The sequence below is a fragment of the Rhamphochromis longiceps genome, linkage group LG4, assembly GCF_057381845.1.
Source record: "Rhamphochromis longiceps isolate RC_006_pf linkage group LG4, R_longiceps_female_GT1.1, whole genome shotgun sequence".
NCBI classification, from domain to species: Eukaryota; Metazoa; Chordata; class Actinopteri; order Cichliformes; family Cichlidae; genus Rhamphochromis; species Rhamphochromis longiceps.
In genome coordinates this window covers 21,628,853-21,646,660 of record NC_140560.1, presented here as the reverse complement: position 1 = coordinate 21,646,660, position 17,808 = coordinate 21,628,853, and the positions used below count along the sequence as shown (strand labels likewise).

General features: G+C 45.8%; 1 protein-coding gene across 1 annotated transcript in view; it reads right to left on the bottom strand.

Annotated features, from left to right (window-relative positions):
* The window catches only part of rai1 (retinoic acid induced 1), a 57,135-nt gene extending 39,657 nt beyond the window's left edge, over window positions 1-17,478 (bottom strand). The window contains exon 1 of the mRNA XM_085403761.1: window positions 17,288-17,478. The gene's annotated coding sequence lies outside the window, so the exon portion shown is untranslated. The remainder of the gene's footprint in view (window positions 1-17,287) is intronic.
* Between the last annotated feature and the right edge of the window lie 330 nt (window positions 17,479-17,808).

The following is a 17,808-nucleotide window of genomic DNA, read 5'->3' as shown; positions in this document are numbered from 1 at the left end:
TGATAAGCTTTCAAACATAAAGCTGAAGGTGAACTTGTGGGTTGACAACCGTTTTCTTTCACAAGGAAGTAGTCATGTCGTCACTGGCTGGTATTTAATGTTCATTATGATAGCTTTAAATACAATGACCTATATGAGGAAAAGTACTCCAGCAGCGGGGAGGTGGAGTAGCGACTGAGATGCAAATACTCCCTCAGTATCTGTCTGTCTCATGTCTTTCTTGCCAGCTCTGAAAGACTGCAAAAACCTCAGACAATAATTCTGTCCTGAATGTGTGCGAGAAGCCAAGAGAGAATGGGAGGGAGGGAGAGAGCTGTCAGCCACTCTGGCTAACCATCTAATAGGTTGCCATACTGAACTGACATTTGAAGGCTAGGGGAGCATTAGTCCTGAAATGAAAAAGAGAGATGAGAGAGAGAGAGACAGGGCGAGAGAGATTGGATATGCAGCAAGTGCGCTGTGGAGTCGGCAGCCCTTATCAATGCATCTGTCTATCCATCCGCTCCACACGGCCTCATCGCCTCTATGATCTCCACCCACCCCAGTCCTCCGCCTCCATGCTCCATCCCTTACTTGCTCTCTGTTTCGCTCTCTCTCTCTCTATCTTGCCCAGAGAGAAGAGCAGGGAAGGACAGAGATGAAAGGAAGGAGAAGAAATACAGTCGGGGGCGAGCCAGGGAGGGCCGATTGAGCGCACAAGACAGGGGAGGAGGGTGAGAGGAACAGAGCAAAGGGATAACAGCCAAGGACAGAGAGAGAGAAAATCTTAGATGTTTAATTTACAGTCTTTCCTGCTGCAGACAGATTTGTGAGTTTGGAGAAAGACAAGTATACGGAGAGAAGCACACAGAAGGACGGACGTAGAGACAAACATGCACATGGACAGCCGAACACACAGACAGACAAACTGAAAATAGAAAGGCTGTCTAACATCTCTTTCTCTTTGACAGCAGCTATTGAGCCACTTTTTTTTTTTTTACCAAGTGGAGTGAGACCAAAGACTTGAACCTCTCAGAGTCCCTTACCCTCAATTTATCTTTTGTCATTTGTGAGTACTTTTTTCCCCTTAACCCTCTTTCACACTTCCCATTTCAATCTTTTGTGAACTATCAAAGGTAATTCATTGTAAATTGCTGCACCTCTGTGAACTGAAGCAAAATGGCATTGGTTTGTACAAGTTACCATTACTGAATAGCTTTTGGAGCTGAATGAAAAACAACCCCCAGTCAACAGATATAGTTGCACATAATCTGCCAAAGCACTAAAATCACTCAGGTGACAGAGAAGGAGGACACTGTGTAATGTTTAATGCTACTAGCTTTGCAAGTCCTCGCGTTATCTCGGCAATGCTACATGAATTATAGCGCATACCCAGTTTAGAGCGGCACGACATTTAATCTGAGAGATAATAACTTCAGCTGCTAGTGCACTCTCAGCAGTAGTTTTTGCATTGCACCAGAAATGACTTCAAACGCACCATAATGCATCACCTAAAGCCACGCAGCGGTGTTCACTCTTAGGGACTGGGGGGGAGGGAAGAGGAATAAACACACAAATAAGGTCTAACATATGGAGGAAGCAGCGTACTTCATTGCTTGTCCAGGTCAGACCTCAATTCATTCTCCAGCTTGCTGCTGGCAGCTGTTAATTTTGCTAATCTGTTTCTCGGTGTGCAAAATACGCTTGACTAGAAGAGCTCCAAGCATGCAGATTACATCATAAAATGAACCGGTGCAGATTTCATATGTAACAAGATCAAGACCCTCATCTTATTGCTGTGTTCAACCATCCATTTTCTTCCACTTACTCAATTCATTGAGATCCCACAACAGTTAGGAGCCTATCCTAACTGTCATAGGGTGAGAGGAAGGCTATAGCCTGGACAGGCCACCAATCTATCAGAGGTCTAGCACACAGTGACGGACAACTGTTCAAACCTATGACCATTTTAAAACCACATATTAACCGACATGCATGTTTCTGGACTGTAGGAGGAAGCCATATTAGCAGGAGGGAACAAACTCTGCACAGAGAGCCTGGATTTGAACCCAGCACCTTCTTGCTGTGAGACAAAAGTGCTAACCAAGCTGGATTATGCTGTGTTCAGATCTAAAAATTAATCAAACCAACAAGACTCTGACTCAGATCGAATGATACTGTTTAGCAAAGGGCCTTTCTAAATGTGTAAACGAGTCTTTATGTCTACAGCTGCTCTTGAAGTTCATTCAAGAGCAGAAAGAGTGAGGCTTATTGAACAAACTATATAGAAACGTGAAATGCAAAGCACACACTGACTCATATGATGCTCGGGATTTAAGCTTGGGCACAACATGATGATCAAAATGACCAAAACCAAGCAGTTTACTACTGAACTGCAACCGTTGACTAGAGAGGGACTAAAACAGTCAAAACACAATCTGTTTCTATGACAAAAAATATTTGAAAGGTAATTATCAGATAATGCTATCAACAGACATGCAAAGAAATCTAAAAAGCCATTCCTTTGAAAAAGAAAAAAAAAAGAAAAAATCTATTGTAAAATGCCAACCGCCACGTGTGCAGTAATAAATTGTCAATTATTGTCTTAGGAAGTGCATGCAGACCTTCACACAAACTCTAATTTCCCCTTTCCCACCTGCCCTGGGCTATAATTATTGCTCTCTCTTGCACAGAATCCTGCAGATGTGTGTGTGTGTGTGTGTGTGTGTGATGTGTTGCTAGCACTGGGTGGTCAGACACACAGACGGTATGGTGCAGCACTCTCGCAAGAGATTTCGATAATTAACTTTGTAATAAAGTAGAAGAGACAGAGTGCATGTAAGTACATACATGTGTGTATCACCCAGGTGAGCACTTGTCCATGTCTCTGGTTTCATGCGTCTGTCCATGCATCTGTATGTGCGCGTGTGTCTATAGAGACGGCTGTAAAAGGTAGCTGTACGCACATCTCTGTGTGTATGCGCACGCGTCCGAATCCGTGCACGAGCGTGTGCGCATGTGCGCGTCAGTGTGCGGGGAGGTGATAAGCACCTGAGCCCTAAGGCAGCCTTCAGATTTCCCCTCACGTCCTCAGTGAAATCAGCCCAATCACTGCACTGTCATCTGCCTGCCACCAGAGAGAGGCCTGCGCCGCATACTGACAAGCTCATTTGCCTAGCAGTGTGCACACACATGCATACGCACACATGTACATGCCTGAGAACACACGAGCAAGCCCTCACTCATATATGCCCACTAGGTCTTCCACTTTCCACCAAAATTGAGTTCAAACAAAACCACTGTGGGAGACATTTGTTGGATTTGTATTTTTTTTTTCGGGAGTAAGAAAATGCTTCCCTCTTGATTCATTGCCAAATTGAAGTGTCATTGTTCATGACAAGGATGCGGCTCAACTGCCAGCTGAACACTTTAACCCCGACCACATCATCAAATGCCTTATTATTGCTCGGATAAATGCCCTTGCTTGGGTGACTTGCATTAATAATTTATCTGTAGGAAGCGTTGCAGTGATGAATTGAACAGCTGCCTTCATTCTGTTATACTAATTTGGAAGGAAGAAAAAAACACACTTCAAACCTACAGAAAAAAACAACCAAAAAAACAAAACACAAGTTTTGTTTTTCCTTTTTTTGCCAGCTTAAAGTGGGCTTAACTAATCTAGAAAAAGGTGATGTCACATATTTTAGTGCAGCAGCCACAGAAGTGTTTGAAGTGTATTGTTTGCTCAGCTTTGGCTGCACTGCTGGTTAAATCTGAATGTTTCATTCTGTGTCAAACAAAAACTTGTGGGTGTTTTTCAGGGGCTTTAAAATTAATTCCTCCCATGTCTTGCATGCACAAAATCACAGACATATGCCTCAAACACAGAATAACCAATGCAAAGATATATTGCAATGATCACAGACTGCCCCTGAATCTCCCTGACCCCCCTCACACACAGACACATAAAAAAAAAACCCCACTGAGAGATTGGCGTGGCATCCCCGTGACCCAAAAACGTCCCAAAAGCTACCACACGGGAGCAGGAAGCAGCACAGAGGGAGAGGAGCACGTTAATGACACACGAGACTAAACGAGAGGCTGTGAGTGATGCGCACCGCGGCTGTTCGTGTCTGGAAGTTTTCGGTGGCGTGCATGAGCTAGAAAGAGAAAACACGGAGGATGTATTAATTCTGCATGTGTTTATGCTCCCTGTGTGTGTTTCAGTGCATGCATGGTGGCAGAAGCCACACAGAGCGCTGTTCTCCTGTCAGTGCGATTAGAGGGCTGCACTAACATGGTGGGGGGTGGGGGGGGGGGGGGGGGGGGGAGCGAGCAAGAGAGAGGGAGATAGGGCAGGGAATTTAAAGGGAGGTGAAGGAGATGATGGTGGGTGTGTGTATGTGTGTGTGTGTGTGTGGGGGGGTGGTCTTAAAAAGCGCAAGGCTACAGATACATCCATGATTCCTACCAACACACACACACACACACACACACACACACACACACACACACACACACACACACACACACACACACACACACACACACAAGCAAGGGTGCGGTGAGGTCATTTCAGCCTCTGTCAAAGTTTCGGTTTCACAGGAGCACAGCGCGCGCACACGCTCATTTCACCTTGTCTCTCCTTCCTAACCCCCGAAGGAAGCCGTTGTGCGTGCGGGAGTGCGCACGTGTCTTTCATGCGCGTTTGATGAGAGGTTTCCATGACAACAACAGCACCAGCAACCCCCATGGGCTCATTTACATATTCAAGTGCAACAGTGTAGTTGAATTACGGCCGGAAATTGAATGGCTCAATCAATAGAGTAGGAGTGGTGGTGGTGGGGGGGTGCGCATAATGGATGGGAGGAAGGACAGACTGAGGAGAAGGAGCAGGACGTGGAGGAGGAGGAGGGAGTGTTAGCCGACAGGAAGACGAGATGCAGATGATGCAACGGGCCATCATCTTGTGTATATGTGTGAGTGTGTGCATGTCCCCCTCTTTTAGGACGACCCATTTTTATTGTCCTCTAGTGGTTAAAGGGAACCGAAAATGGATTCCGTGTGTGTGTGTGTGTGTGTGTGTGTGTGTGTGTGTGTGTGTGTGTGTGTGTGTGTGTGTGTGTGAATGCTCGAAAATGGATTCCGTGTGTGTGTGTGTATGTGAGACACACACACACACGGAATCCATTTTCGAGCATTCACACACACACACACACACACACACACACACACACACACACACACACACACACACACACACACACACACACACACACACACACACACAGTGGCATAGCAGAAACATGGTAGTACAAATTCATTTATAATGATCATAGGCCAAAAAAGAAGTGCCTTGATTGTCTTCAGTCAGAAAAGGACGATCCAATCTGGTTTGAGATTATTCTTTTTTTTACTGATGCATGATATTTTTGATGTGATGCTGTAAATCTTTTTATATGTGTGCTCTACCTGGCTATATTTACTTGGTTGGAACTTTCATATTGCATTGACTATTATTAGCAACCTGAGCAAATAGATCTAGCTTTATCTGTAACTGACTTCAAGTTAGAAAGATAGGAAGTAGTGATATAAGCCTCATGAGTCAGCTGCATTATGTGTTATAGTGTCATGTAATGTCTATTCTAGACAAACGCACTTCTTCTTTAACCCCAGCCCTACTTTGGTGATCCAGGAATCGAAGCTACTGGGATTCTGCACTAATTTCTAGCCACTTGGAAAAGAAGATGAAATAGTAATCATCATCCGCATCACGAGTGACTTGGGCCAGCCCTCTTCTGCTGACCGCACAGATCCACCGGGGACGCGATATCCGTGGCCCACTTTCTCAAAGACAACCTGCTCTCTCTCGCTCCCTCTGTTCCGCTGTGCGTTCGAAGGCCAGACTCTCTAAGCATCAGCAAGCCACCAGGAAAGTAGATTAATCACGTTTTTATTATGATGAGTGAGTTAGGGTGGGTGTAGAAAAGTAAATGGCACTATGCAGTGTAATAACTTTTCATAACGGGAAACAACCGCAAGAGGCTAGCAGCACAACAAGATGTTTACATAAAGGGGAAGGTGCTGACTGGGTAGATTTGTTGTTGTATGCGGGTGTGTGAATGTTGCAACAGCCATGCATGTATAAAAATAATGCGTGCGTTTGCTGGTGCAGTCGTTTATTGTATGTTTTTCCTGTTACAAGCACACATTCATATGTATCTTGTGGATGTTTACAGATGAGGATGAGTGCAGACATCTGATATTTTGGTGCAGTGGCATAACAGAACGCTGGGCCAAACACGAGGCTGTTATCAGCAGTTGCTTTGACAATGGAGCCCCAGTGGTCATGGGGACAGAGGAGTGCGAAAGGAAGAGGAGGAGGAGGAGAAAGGAAGAGAGAGAGTGAGATGGAGGGGGGGCAGGAGGAGGGTGAGGTCTGCTGGAGGAATCGGTGATGGGGAAAATGGATGGATGGAGGGGGGGGGGGGGGGGGGCACTAATGGCCTGAAAACACAGCTGGCTGCAGACACCCAAGGACAGAGAGGCTGAAAGAGTGAGAGTCAGACAGCAAAAGAGCGAGCGCGAGAGACGGAGAGACCGTGCAAAGATGATAAAAATAGAGGGGCGTGGGGTGTGGGGTGGCGTGGTGAGAGCGCAATAGAGGCGTCTCGTCAATACGAGAGACGAAGGAGGGAAGGTTATTTTCTTGTCATGCCTTTTGCATCTGGTCGCCCGCCCGGTGAATGTACACACACACGCACACACAAACAAACACGGGGACGCTGCCGCCATGCATGTCAATGAATTATCCATGGAACAATGGCAGTCCTTCATATTAATGAACATAAATGAGGGGATGGAGGATGGAGGCTGAGGCTAAAACAGCATGAAATTCTCTGATTGCCTTCAGTTCCAAACATTTATGACAATAATTACCATTTGATTAGAGGATCTTCAATTATCCTTCAATGCATTCCTTGATGATGTATATGAAAGGTCGTTGGATTACATAATTTCTACCCTAAAATACTTAGATGTTGCTGATTATTGAGCTGTGAAACTCATTAATCAGTAAGAGTACCCCATAACAACAATGTGGCTCTTACATTGCCAGTAACCCTTGGCTCCTCTTACCACTGCACCTCAGCTGTTAACCTTGACGATGACATTATACACACTGAATATATTAACGAGGATGAAGGTGCGTGCATCTAGGTGTGAGCATGTGGCTGCTTGAATGAGGCAGGAATATGCAATCACACGTCATAACCCGAAAGTGAGATAGAGGGGTGGAGAAGGGAAGAGTGTAATGGGTGTGAGGATAGCATGCTGAAAAGGGAGACGATTGGTGTTAGACTAGCAGATGTGTGCTGAAGATGGAAAAAGGCGGAAGGAGGAAAGAGAAAGAGGCAGGAGTGAGAGGGGAGGAGGTGTGGTGTATAGGATGTTGATGGCGCGGGGGGGTTGGAGGGGTGGTGATGGAAAGACTGAAACAGGGAGCTGACACACACGCTGTGAGAGAAAGAGAGTGAAAAGAGGTGGAGAGGAGTAAGAGGAGAGCATAAAAGGTTAAAGAAAGGGGAGCCGGGGAGAGAAAGATGGCTAGCGGAAGAGGCAGGGGGAAACAGTGAAAGATGGAGGCTCTGAGAGAAGATAAAGAGAGTGAGATGGGGATAACTCAAAGGAGGGAGGAAGCTGCAAAGCAGAATGCTTTATTGAAAGATGGAGCAGTTACGGAGAAGAGATGGAGGTACAAAGAGGGATGGAGAGAAATTTCAAAGGAGGAAGAGAGAGAGGAAAAACATGGAAAAAGAGAGAATAACTTACTGCCACTTCTGAATTACTAACTTGTCCTAAAGGATAAGAAAGGGCAGCACTTTTTTTTCAGCTAATGTAAATTTTTGAAGCTGCTCACAATTATAATGTTTTATTCTTTAAGAAAAGCAAAGATAATTTCCTGAAACTGCCGGGCAGTGTAGCTTTTCGACAATATCTCCCAGTTGGAAGTAAAGATTGCATTCATGACGGGTCTATTTTCCGCTGCGGATTAATACGCATTAATATTCATTGCAGCAGGACAGTATATGAAAGACTCGCTCAAAATAAACTAGCCTGGAGTTTGTCATAATGAAGTAAAGTGTCACCCGATGCAACACAGTGGCTCATTTATGCGCTTTTAATAGTTTCTTACCACCGTAGCTCTCTGGTGTTGGGTGCACAGAAAACGCTCGCCTTTTGGACCAAGTTATGCTCTGTGTCGGCCTTTTATGCAGAATTTGTTGACAGTGAGAAAAATGTCTAATACTGCCGTCTTTCTCCTACATAAATCTGATGCATTTGCTTATTTTTGCTCTAGTTTGTACCCAAGCTCAGCATGTGCCTTCATTATGTGTGCGTTTTTATGTGTGCGTGCGTGCATGTGCATGTTCATGGGTGTCACACCGCATGAATAAATATGGCCACGGAGATAGCCCAGGGTTTGTTGACTGCTCTGATGTTTAAATTTGTGCTGTGGCTTCTCCCAGCAAAGCTTATGACTCACACTCTGATACAAGCTAACGCGCTAAAAGCAACAGTGGGTCAACGCTAAGCTATTCTAATTTAATGCTGAGGGGAAAACTGCTTAGGTAGCTGTGAATTGTTGCCAGCCTTAGCTGAATCCACCGCCCGGATGCCTGTGCTCGTTGTTTTTTTTGTTTTTTTTTTAGAAAAAAGAAGAAGATCAATGCTTTTGAGAGTGATTCCGTGGATGTTACTTCATTCTAATGCCATTGACACAGATTTTGCTATTAGCCAGCTAGGCTAATGCTTTCTAATGCATTCCCGCTTTGGCTTTGTTGGTTATCCAGTCAGAATAAGAGTTTAGCATCCTGTCTGACTCACCGAGATCTCATTACAGATCTCCCCGGCTCTACAAACCCCCGTCACCAGCCTCCCCTCTTTTACCCATCCATCCTTCAGCCTCCCCACCCCTACTTGTCTCATCCATCTCTCTATTTGCACTTTGCCCCTCTTCTATCCTGGTCTTTTTAGTATGCATTGCTATGTAGCCTATGGCTGCAGGTGAAAGTCAGTGCTTCCGCATGAGTCTCTGTGTGAAGGTGTGTGTGTGTGGGGTGTCTGCATATATTAGTGAGCATGCATGTTAATCCCGGCTTGTCCAAGTCTGTTTCTCCATCGTAAAGACAGACATGGTTGAGCGAATAGGAAGCTGATCTAGATTTTTCCCGCATGCACACGTATACATGCACACAGAGACACACACAGTACGTACACACTGAGTGTTACATTGTGGTAATACAGATGGCTTTTTTGCAGCCCAGCTGTGCTCTGTACATGTTTGCCTCTGCGTGTGCATGTGCGTGATTGATTACTATTCTTATCCTGTACCAGGTGCGTCGGCTTTTCAGCAGCCTTCACTCTCACACTCTCCTTCCCTTCTTCCCTCTCTTTATATCCTTTTTTGGGCTCAATAAACAGGTTTTTTTTAAATCTCCAGAATGGTAGGAATAATAAAAAGCAATATCAATGTGCAGTACAGCGAAGTCGCTCCATTCTCAGCACTCATTATGTTTAGCTCGACGTAGCAGTAAGACATCCTAACAAGTCAGATAATTGATGATATCAAATTATAATTTAATTTCAAAAATTTGGCTTACACTTATCCCTCATCTGAGCCTCAGGTAATTTTGCGTTTTGTGTGTGTATATGTGTATGTGTTCTGGCTGGCTACCATGGCTACGCCTGGGCCAGTCGATACACATCTGAGTGAGAGGTCATTAGCATCTCCCTCATGTTTTCTCTGCATGAGAACATCAGCAATTAGCCAGGTCCCAACTATGCCCCTGCTCACCCTCATCCTGTCCTGGTGGTTGAACAGCGCACCTTGGGACGTGGTTACCATTTAGATCAGAAGCGAGCATAAAGCGTATGTGTGACGTGTGTGCCATGATTGTTTTGTTTATACTTAGATCTTTGTCTAGAACAGTTTGGTCAATTTAGCACAGCTTGCCATGTGAGTTGTGTACTGTTGGGCTCGCTTCTGAGCTTGACTGTCAGTTATTAGCATCTGACGTATGTTTGACGTCTAAGATGTGTGTGTGTGTGTGTGTGTTCACGTGTCTGTATTTGTGGGCGCATATATGTGTGTGTGTGTATCCAAGGTGATGGGACGGCTCTGACAATAACATACTGATAAAAAAACAAAACCAAACAAAAAACTCTCCTGTGCCCCCGCTCAACACCCACCTCCGCAATGCCGCAACCTCTTTCTCATAGAGACACAGACAGAAGAGAAAGAAGAGAGGAGGAAAGCAAACAGGGAGAGATCAGGGGATGAAAGGTAGGTAGATGCTGAGCAACAAACAAAAAATAGCGGTGGACAAAAAGAGAAACAGCAGGTAAACAAACAAAGTGGCTGAAAGTTGCTGTTGACATTGTTTGTCATCCACATACCAATGCTCATTGTTACCCGACCAGCCCTTCCCATCACCACAGCAACGGCCCATTGTCTCTGCACATCGGCATACCGACGTGCCCGCTTTACCCAGATCTGGCAACAGGCCTGTACCCATTTTCTGATCGCAGAATGGCGTTCATTCACTGCACCGCCTGGCTGGCTGGATGGCTGGCTGACTGTGTGGCACTGGTTGCTATGGAGGCTAATTCACAGGCAGAGAACTCACTTTGTGTTCATAGTACAGAGGCAGTCAAGCAAAACATACAGGCACATGCAGCCACGCACACTTGCGTGTAAGCAAACAAGCATGCAACCTGGCAACAGCACTGAATGCGGGGCATGGCTGATGTACTCAACGGGCGCTGGAGAGGAGCCGCAGCATTATTTTTTACCTGCGTTTGCAATTTGCTGTGCTGTAATCCGTCAGACAGGCCCAACATCGCTGAAACATACGTATATCTACTATATGTGTGGGAAGCATGCTTTTGCACCTAAGTGATGTAGCCCGCTGAACCTAACCCTGTTGAGTAGATGAATGCAGGCACTTCAGCTTGCATTCCTCAGCCACACATGGTTATTTGTTTGATGGCATGTGGTGAACTGAAGAGGTTTAGCAATAAAATACAAGTGTGAATCGCTATGACTATGAGTACTCTACAAAAGTAGCTCGGCAGGATTCACAACTCAAAATAATTCTTATTCACCTTTTAATGGGCGAATCGGTGCAATTTAAGCCATTTTCACTCATCTCTCTTTAGGACCAACCCATATTTAAGCTAGCTTTCCTCTGATTGGCTGCCTCACATAAACAAAAGGATTGGAGCAGCAGGTGGGTTGGGCCACTGTGCACACACAGGTGAGATGACCATATAATGCATTATCATTATCATCATATAGAGGCAGGAATTGCAAGAAAAAATTATCTGTTTGGTTTATTTTCACTTTGAGACACTTTAAATGTGCTGCTTTTATTTCTGTTCTTTAAGATAACGAAGAATTTTACTCATGTTACCCATCTCACAGCTATCCAGGAATATGTCTCCAAAGTAATGTTTTAGGTTCTGTGTCTGCATGTGTTCATATTCCTGCTGTCTGTAATACTGAATGTTGGGAAATGAAGTTCCGTCAGACTGATGCGCTGTATCTTAAGTTCTCACCCCAGAGAATCTTCTATGTTCTAACCCACATTTACCAACAACAACAGGCATCACTGATACATTCAACTTAACCTAAATACACTCTGTTCATATAGTCAAGTTGCAGCATGCTCACAGACACATCCACCTCTCTCCTATACCTTTTCTTTCTCTATCCTTGTCTTTCTTAATTGTCATTGTCACAAATTTAGCAAAGATACTTCAGAAACATCACTGTCAAAACAGTAAAGGGAAAAGAATTGTGTTCATGTGACAAATAAATCCTAATTCAGGCTATGTGTGAGTTTTGCGTTGTAAGTCATTTCTTCCCTTTTCTCTCTCTCACGCTTCTCGTTCTTTCTCACCTCACTGTTATGTAACTCCAGCAGCTGTTTGAAGACGCAGGAAGGGGGTAGGTGGGTAGAAAACTTTTCAAAGTGTGTCTCTTGCTCCTTGATCAGAACACAGGACAGTTTCTGGTTCCGCTACAATGCTTGACAATCGCCGGGTCCCATCTCATGCGCTTTCTTCCTCCTTCTCGCATAACACACGCGACCGATCTCCCCGCCTGACTTGTAGCCGTTTCTCCATTTTGCTCAAGTGTTCCATATTGCGTTCTGGTTATCATTTCATTTTACCGTTCCCTAATCTGTCTTTCTCTGTTCCTACGTCTCCCTGATCTCTGCTTTAGCATCACTCTTCAATTGTTTCCCTCTTTTCTTGTTTTCTCAATCTGCCTCTTTCACTTTTTTTTTAACTCTTTCCAGCATTATTGTCATCTTTTATTTGCCTGATTTGGTTCCTCTATTTTTCATTTCGCGTCCTAACTGAACAGCAGCAGCACTCGTTTACCTGCACGCACACACAGACACACACAATATGCATTCCAGCCAAAACGGAGGCCTTGCGTGCTGGACACACAGGGCTGAACAGCTGTGCAGGCAAAGAAAACTTAGTCCCACAATTGCAAACTCACCCAAAAACTTTAATAATAACAAGCATATATATCATTCTCCATATGCTTGCAGAAAGGAAGGCATGAGTGAAGTCATTGTATTCGCGAGCAGAATCACCCCTACCCTCACTGATGCTGAGAGAAAGCCCTGATTATGCATTTCTTTACCATTAGTGGGGCACATACAGAAGGCGGCGCCGGTCTGTGGTGTTCACCAATGCACAAGAGTGTTTTATTTCTCACTGCAGCAGACGGCTGATTCTATCTTGAATGTGAATTTGAATGTTTAGCAGTCGCCCCACGGGTGTATTGTGCTAACAAGCTGTCGGTCTCACCTTTGTTACGAAACGCTTTTTCCTACATTTATATATGTTTCTCACGCTATATGTGTAAATATCTTCATTTCTGATGCTCCACCGACACTTTTATTCATCTCTAATGAGGCACAAACATCCATCAGTGATGAAAGACACCCCCCCCCCCCCCCCCCCCCACCAGGCTATCAGCACCATTGCAAAGCAGCGTTTTGTTGCAGTAATCCTGGAAGAGAAGGATGAAGTGCAGAGAAGGGAGAGGAAGAAAGCTAAAGGGGCAAGAGAAGAGCAGGAAAGAAATGGATAGAGAAGGAAGGAGAGGAAAGGAGAGAAAGGGGAGGAGGAGGATGAGAGACATGAAGGACAGTTGATAAACTGCGCGGAGCTGGACAGCAGCCAGATCCTTTTAATGAGCAAAGTGCTGCACCCAACACCTCACACGTAATTACACGCTCTCTCTCTCTCTCTCTCTCTCTCGCTCTCTCTCTTCCTCTCTCTCTCTCTCAATTGCTCTCTCATGCACACACACACACACGCATTTGCAGGAACCTTTTGCCTTCCCTACTCTGCAGCATCCCACCATCCAGCACTAAGTACTCCCTCCAGATCAAACAAGCAGCTCACAGTAAGCAGCATACAGATGAGCCTTTCCTTTCCCCCTCCTCCTTGCCATCTCTCTCCCTCTCTCTCATCACAACCCCTGTCTTCTCTTCCTGCAGTAACCTCTTGCTACCCCCCCCCCCCCCCACACACACACCTCCACCCCCACCCCCAACTTCCTCCCTCTCCATCTCCATCTCTTGATGCTCCTCACTCTCGTGGAGAGAAATACATCAGCCATCGCTCGCTCGACAAACACACTACACCGACACTGTCCTAGCTGCTGCTCCAATAAAAACATATTACCTGCAAACTCCATTAGGCCCAAGTGTAAGTAACACATACATACATACAGACACACACACACACATTTGTGAATATAGCGAGCTTCTGTGTGTAATCAGATCTAGGTTAGCAGCCGTCGTATAATGTTCACTGGAACAGCATGTACCCACCCCATCACACTGAGCTCCTGGAAATACACAGTGTGTGTTTGTGTGTTTGTGTAAGGTCTAATGATGTCCACGCAGGCAGAGTTTTTCAGGCTTGTGTGTAAGTGCAGAAGCATGAGAGGAAGCGTACGCCTGGGTTTGAACTTGTATTAGGATTTCAGAGCGGCGTCGTGTTGCACGCTGTGTGTCTACACTTTCATGAGCACATGTGTGTTTCTGCGTGTGTGCTTCACGTGTTAGAGAGCCCGTACAAATCAGGTGTACAAAAGGACAAGCATGATTTCCTGCTATGAAGTTTCAGATTAAAAAATAGCAAACAACTCGCCACCAGGTAGTGTATTAATTTTCATAAACATGCGATTTGTGGTGCGGTTATTTAATGTGCGACTACATTATAAGTAAACCTGGTCTGAAACCTGAATGTTGAACAGTGAACCCTGCGGTTCTTGCAGTGTGGTGAATAGCTTGTGACACAGTGGCAAAGTAGGGGAACATGCATATGAGAGATAGAGTGGGTAGGGACCTGCAGCTCATTTTTTGTGCCCTTTAGTAATTTCATCCCTGCGCATAACATCTGTGTGCAGTGTGCTCACGCCAAGCTGCCAAGGTGCTGCACACAGTTACTGCAGACCTTGACAGAGGACATCGTGTTTGAGAAATCATTGACGATAATTGACAGAAATCATGACAGCAATGGGAAGGTTAAGGGAAGATTTACGGCTGTTTCAGACAAGAAAACAGAAATTGTCACTCAGTATGAATACAAATGACATGCTATGAATCATAGGTGGAGTGTCCACATTCGTTAGCTGATGATGGTGCTGTGGTCTGGCTGCTTGCTACAGCCCTGCTTGTGTTTGTGCCTCTTCTCTTTAATGAGGGACAAACACTCTCTCTCTCCCCGACTCTCTCTTTCTCTGTGTCTGCCTAATAACCCCTCACAGTAAATAACCATGAGCCTCCGGGGCAATTAGACGGGCACTTGGGGCTTATAGTGTGTTGCTTGGAAACTCACAGAGACACACGTGCACACCGAAACAGCCTAGTTAAAAATGGTGTTATGGAGTAATTGAGACATCCGATGTAAACAAAGCGGCGGATCAATGCCGAGATAGAAAGATTAAAAGTTAAGGAGAAGAAACTTTGAGAAGAGAAAGACAACCGCTGGGTATTTTAAGTCTTTAACAAGGATGGTGTCTTGTCGTCCTTGGTATGTACCTTTAATCTGTGCTTCTGTTACCCATTCTGTCTCCTCTCCTCTCTTTGACCTCACATATTTGTGTTGGTCTGAGACTGAGAGACAGGCAGGGGGGTGGAGGGCTGAGGAGGAGAAAGCAAGAGGGACACAGAACAGAGGGAAGCTTTCACCTTTCATTTCACCACAACAATGAGTTGCCAATTTCAGTATGCCCTTTACAGGCCATCATGCACACACCTACGCACACGCGCAAACACACAAACACACACAGAAACCTGCTCTCCACATGACTCCCAATCTCCATGATAATCAGCTTCCTTTCATTGTGTTGCATCATGCAGGAAAGCCAGTGTATAGTCTGTGTGTGAAGGAGAAAGAGTCACAGGAGAAGGAGAGCAGACGATTTGTGTGCTTTCGCGTGTGTTTCTGCATATTGCGTGCAACAGCCTGCCGTCTCTTTAGCAGCGATTGTGTGTTTGAGGGAAAGTGCCTTGCCATGTTTTGGCAAAGCAGTGGGGCAGTTCTTGACTCAAGTTTTTCTTTTACACACACATTCAGAATCCTATGGACGTATTGCTGGAAAACAGATTTGTAACTGTAGATATGTGGTGCATTCATTGCTGTTGTACTCTTTTTACATGGAAAAAATTCATTTCTGCACACGCACACTGTTTACGCGCTTGACGACAATCAAGCCGCTGCATCGCTACAGGGGATCGGCCTCATCTTCCATTCATATATTTTACTTCTTCTCTTATCACTTCCCCTCTCCCGCTCTATCATTCTCTTATTCTTCCTCTTGTGTGCATATTGTCACTATATTTCCTGACACACACAAACACACACGCCACTGCTGTTTTCCATCTCACCTCTGTTTTCTCTCCCTGACACCTCTCTACACCCTCTCTGCGTTATCGCGTCGTTACCCCTCCTCCCCCGCTGTGCGCACTCTCTCCCTCCCTCTCGTCCTATCCCAGCACATAAACACAAACGGACCTACACACACACACACACACACACACACACACACACACACACACACACACACACACACACATACATTGCCGTATCTTTCTCCACCTCCCCCCTCGCTTTATTTACTCTCCCTCTCTCTCTCTCTCTCTGTCACACCTTCTCCCTCAGCCCTCTTCCCTCCCTCCCTCCCTCCCTCCCTCGCACACTCTCTGTCCACCTCATCCCATCTCTCCCTCTCCTCGGGGTGAACGAAGCTGTCGGTAGCATCACTTTCAGTCGGCAGTGACACTGCAGTCTCGGTGCATCTTTTAATGACACGCTGTAGTAAAGGCACCTCAGAAATGAGCTATGCAGCATGTTGGACGTGCGGCACTCACATATAGATCAGTGTGCATATGTACCGTACAGCATGCATCCAGAGCCAGGAAATAGGCAATGCCATACTAAAAATAGCATATGAGCTTTAACACGCTGTGCCTAAACTCCATGCAGACACACAAACAAAATACAAAGATCTAGAAAAATTTATCTGTATCCCAAACTAAACACATTTTACAATCTGACCTCATCACTGGTTTCATAAGATTAATATTGATGTGTGTATTTCAGATTTGTCCTTATGCAATAGGCAGAGTAAACAGCGTGCTATGACACATCGCTGCTCTGACATAGCGTCCTGTTAGAAGACTACGTAACACATCCTAAGGCGCAGGATGCTGAGCGGAGCTTGGAAGGGAGGAAAAAAAACAAACAAACCCCAGACAAACAGAAAGAGAGGTTGCAGCTCATGCCTCCGCTGCTTGTTATCCATGTGTTTTGCAGGCAGATATGGCTTTAATTTTAATCTTTTTTTTGGTGCCTGTTGTTTGGACAGATGCTGGTGGAAAACAGGGTTGAAGCAGGTGTTGGGAGTGTGTGTTTATGTGGGAGGCAAATGTTCTTCCTCTCTGAACCCCCCCCCCCCCCCCCCCCAAAAAAAACACCCAGCAAATGAAAATAGAACGCAGTCCCACGAGAGACCCTGCTGTCCTCTATTCAGCATGCACAGGCACACACACGCACACACAGATGTACACATCGACAAAACAGACGCAAAGAGACACAAACACACCCCCTTGACCAATACACCTTGCTCACACTTCCATCTGCACTGTGCTGCGCTCCAACTTGTGTCCTGCCTTAGAAGAGATGCAAATGTCAGGGAGAAGCGTGGTACCTGTGTTAGGGGTCAGCCGTTCTTTCCTTCTTTTGTTGGCCCTTCCAGTCCCCCTCTTGTTCAGCTGGTCTGAGCTGAGGTGAGCTGAGCTGAGCCGAGCCAAGCGTACAGCGGCGAGGCTCAATCCTTTTAGCCTGCGATGCTGAAAATGGCACCAGTATTCCCTGATAGCAGCAGCCTGCCTGCCTCTCTCTCTCTCTCTCTCCTGCTCTCCCTCTCTCCTGCTCTCTAGCTCGCCTCCCTCCTCTGCTTGTCTGCTGCCATGTCGAGTGCACGTAGGGCGAGGGGCGGGCCGAGAAGAGGGGGGGGGTGGTGGTGGTGGAGGATAGAGTGAAGGGGACTCAGGGGGATAAGAAAGCAATTAGAAGACGGCCCTCTTCCTACCAGTCGGGAATGTATAATGGAATTAGCTTTTTTTTTGGGGGGGGGGGGTCAATGGTGAGCATTGGAGGGAGGTTGGAGGGACACTGGGGTGCGTGGTCCTGCAGCCTCTGCTGGGGAGTCCAGGAGCTTGTCTGACA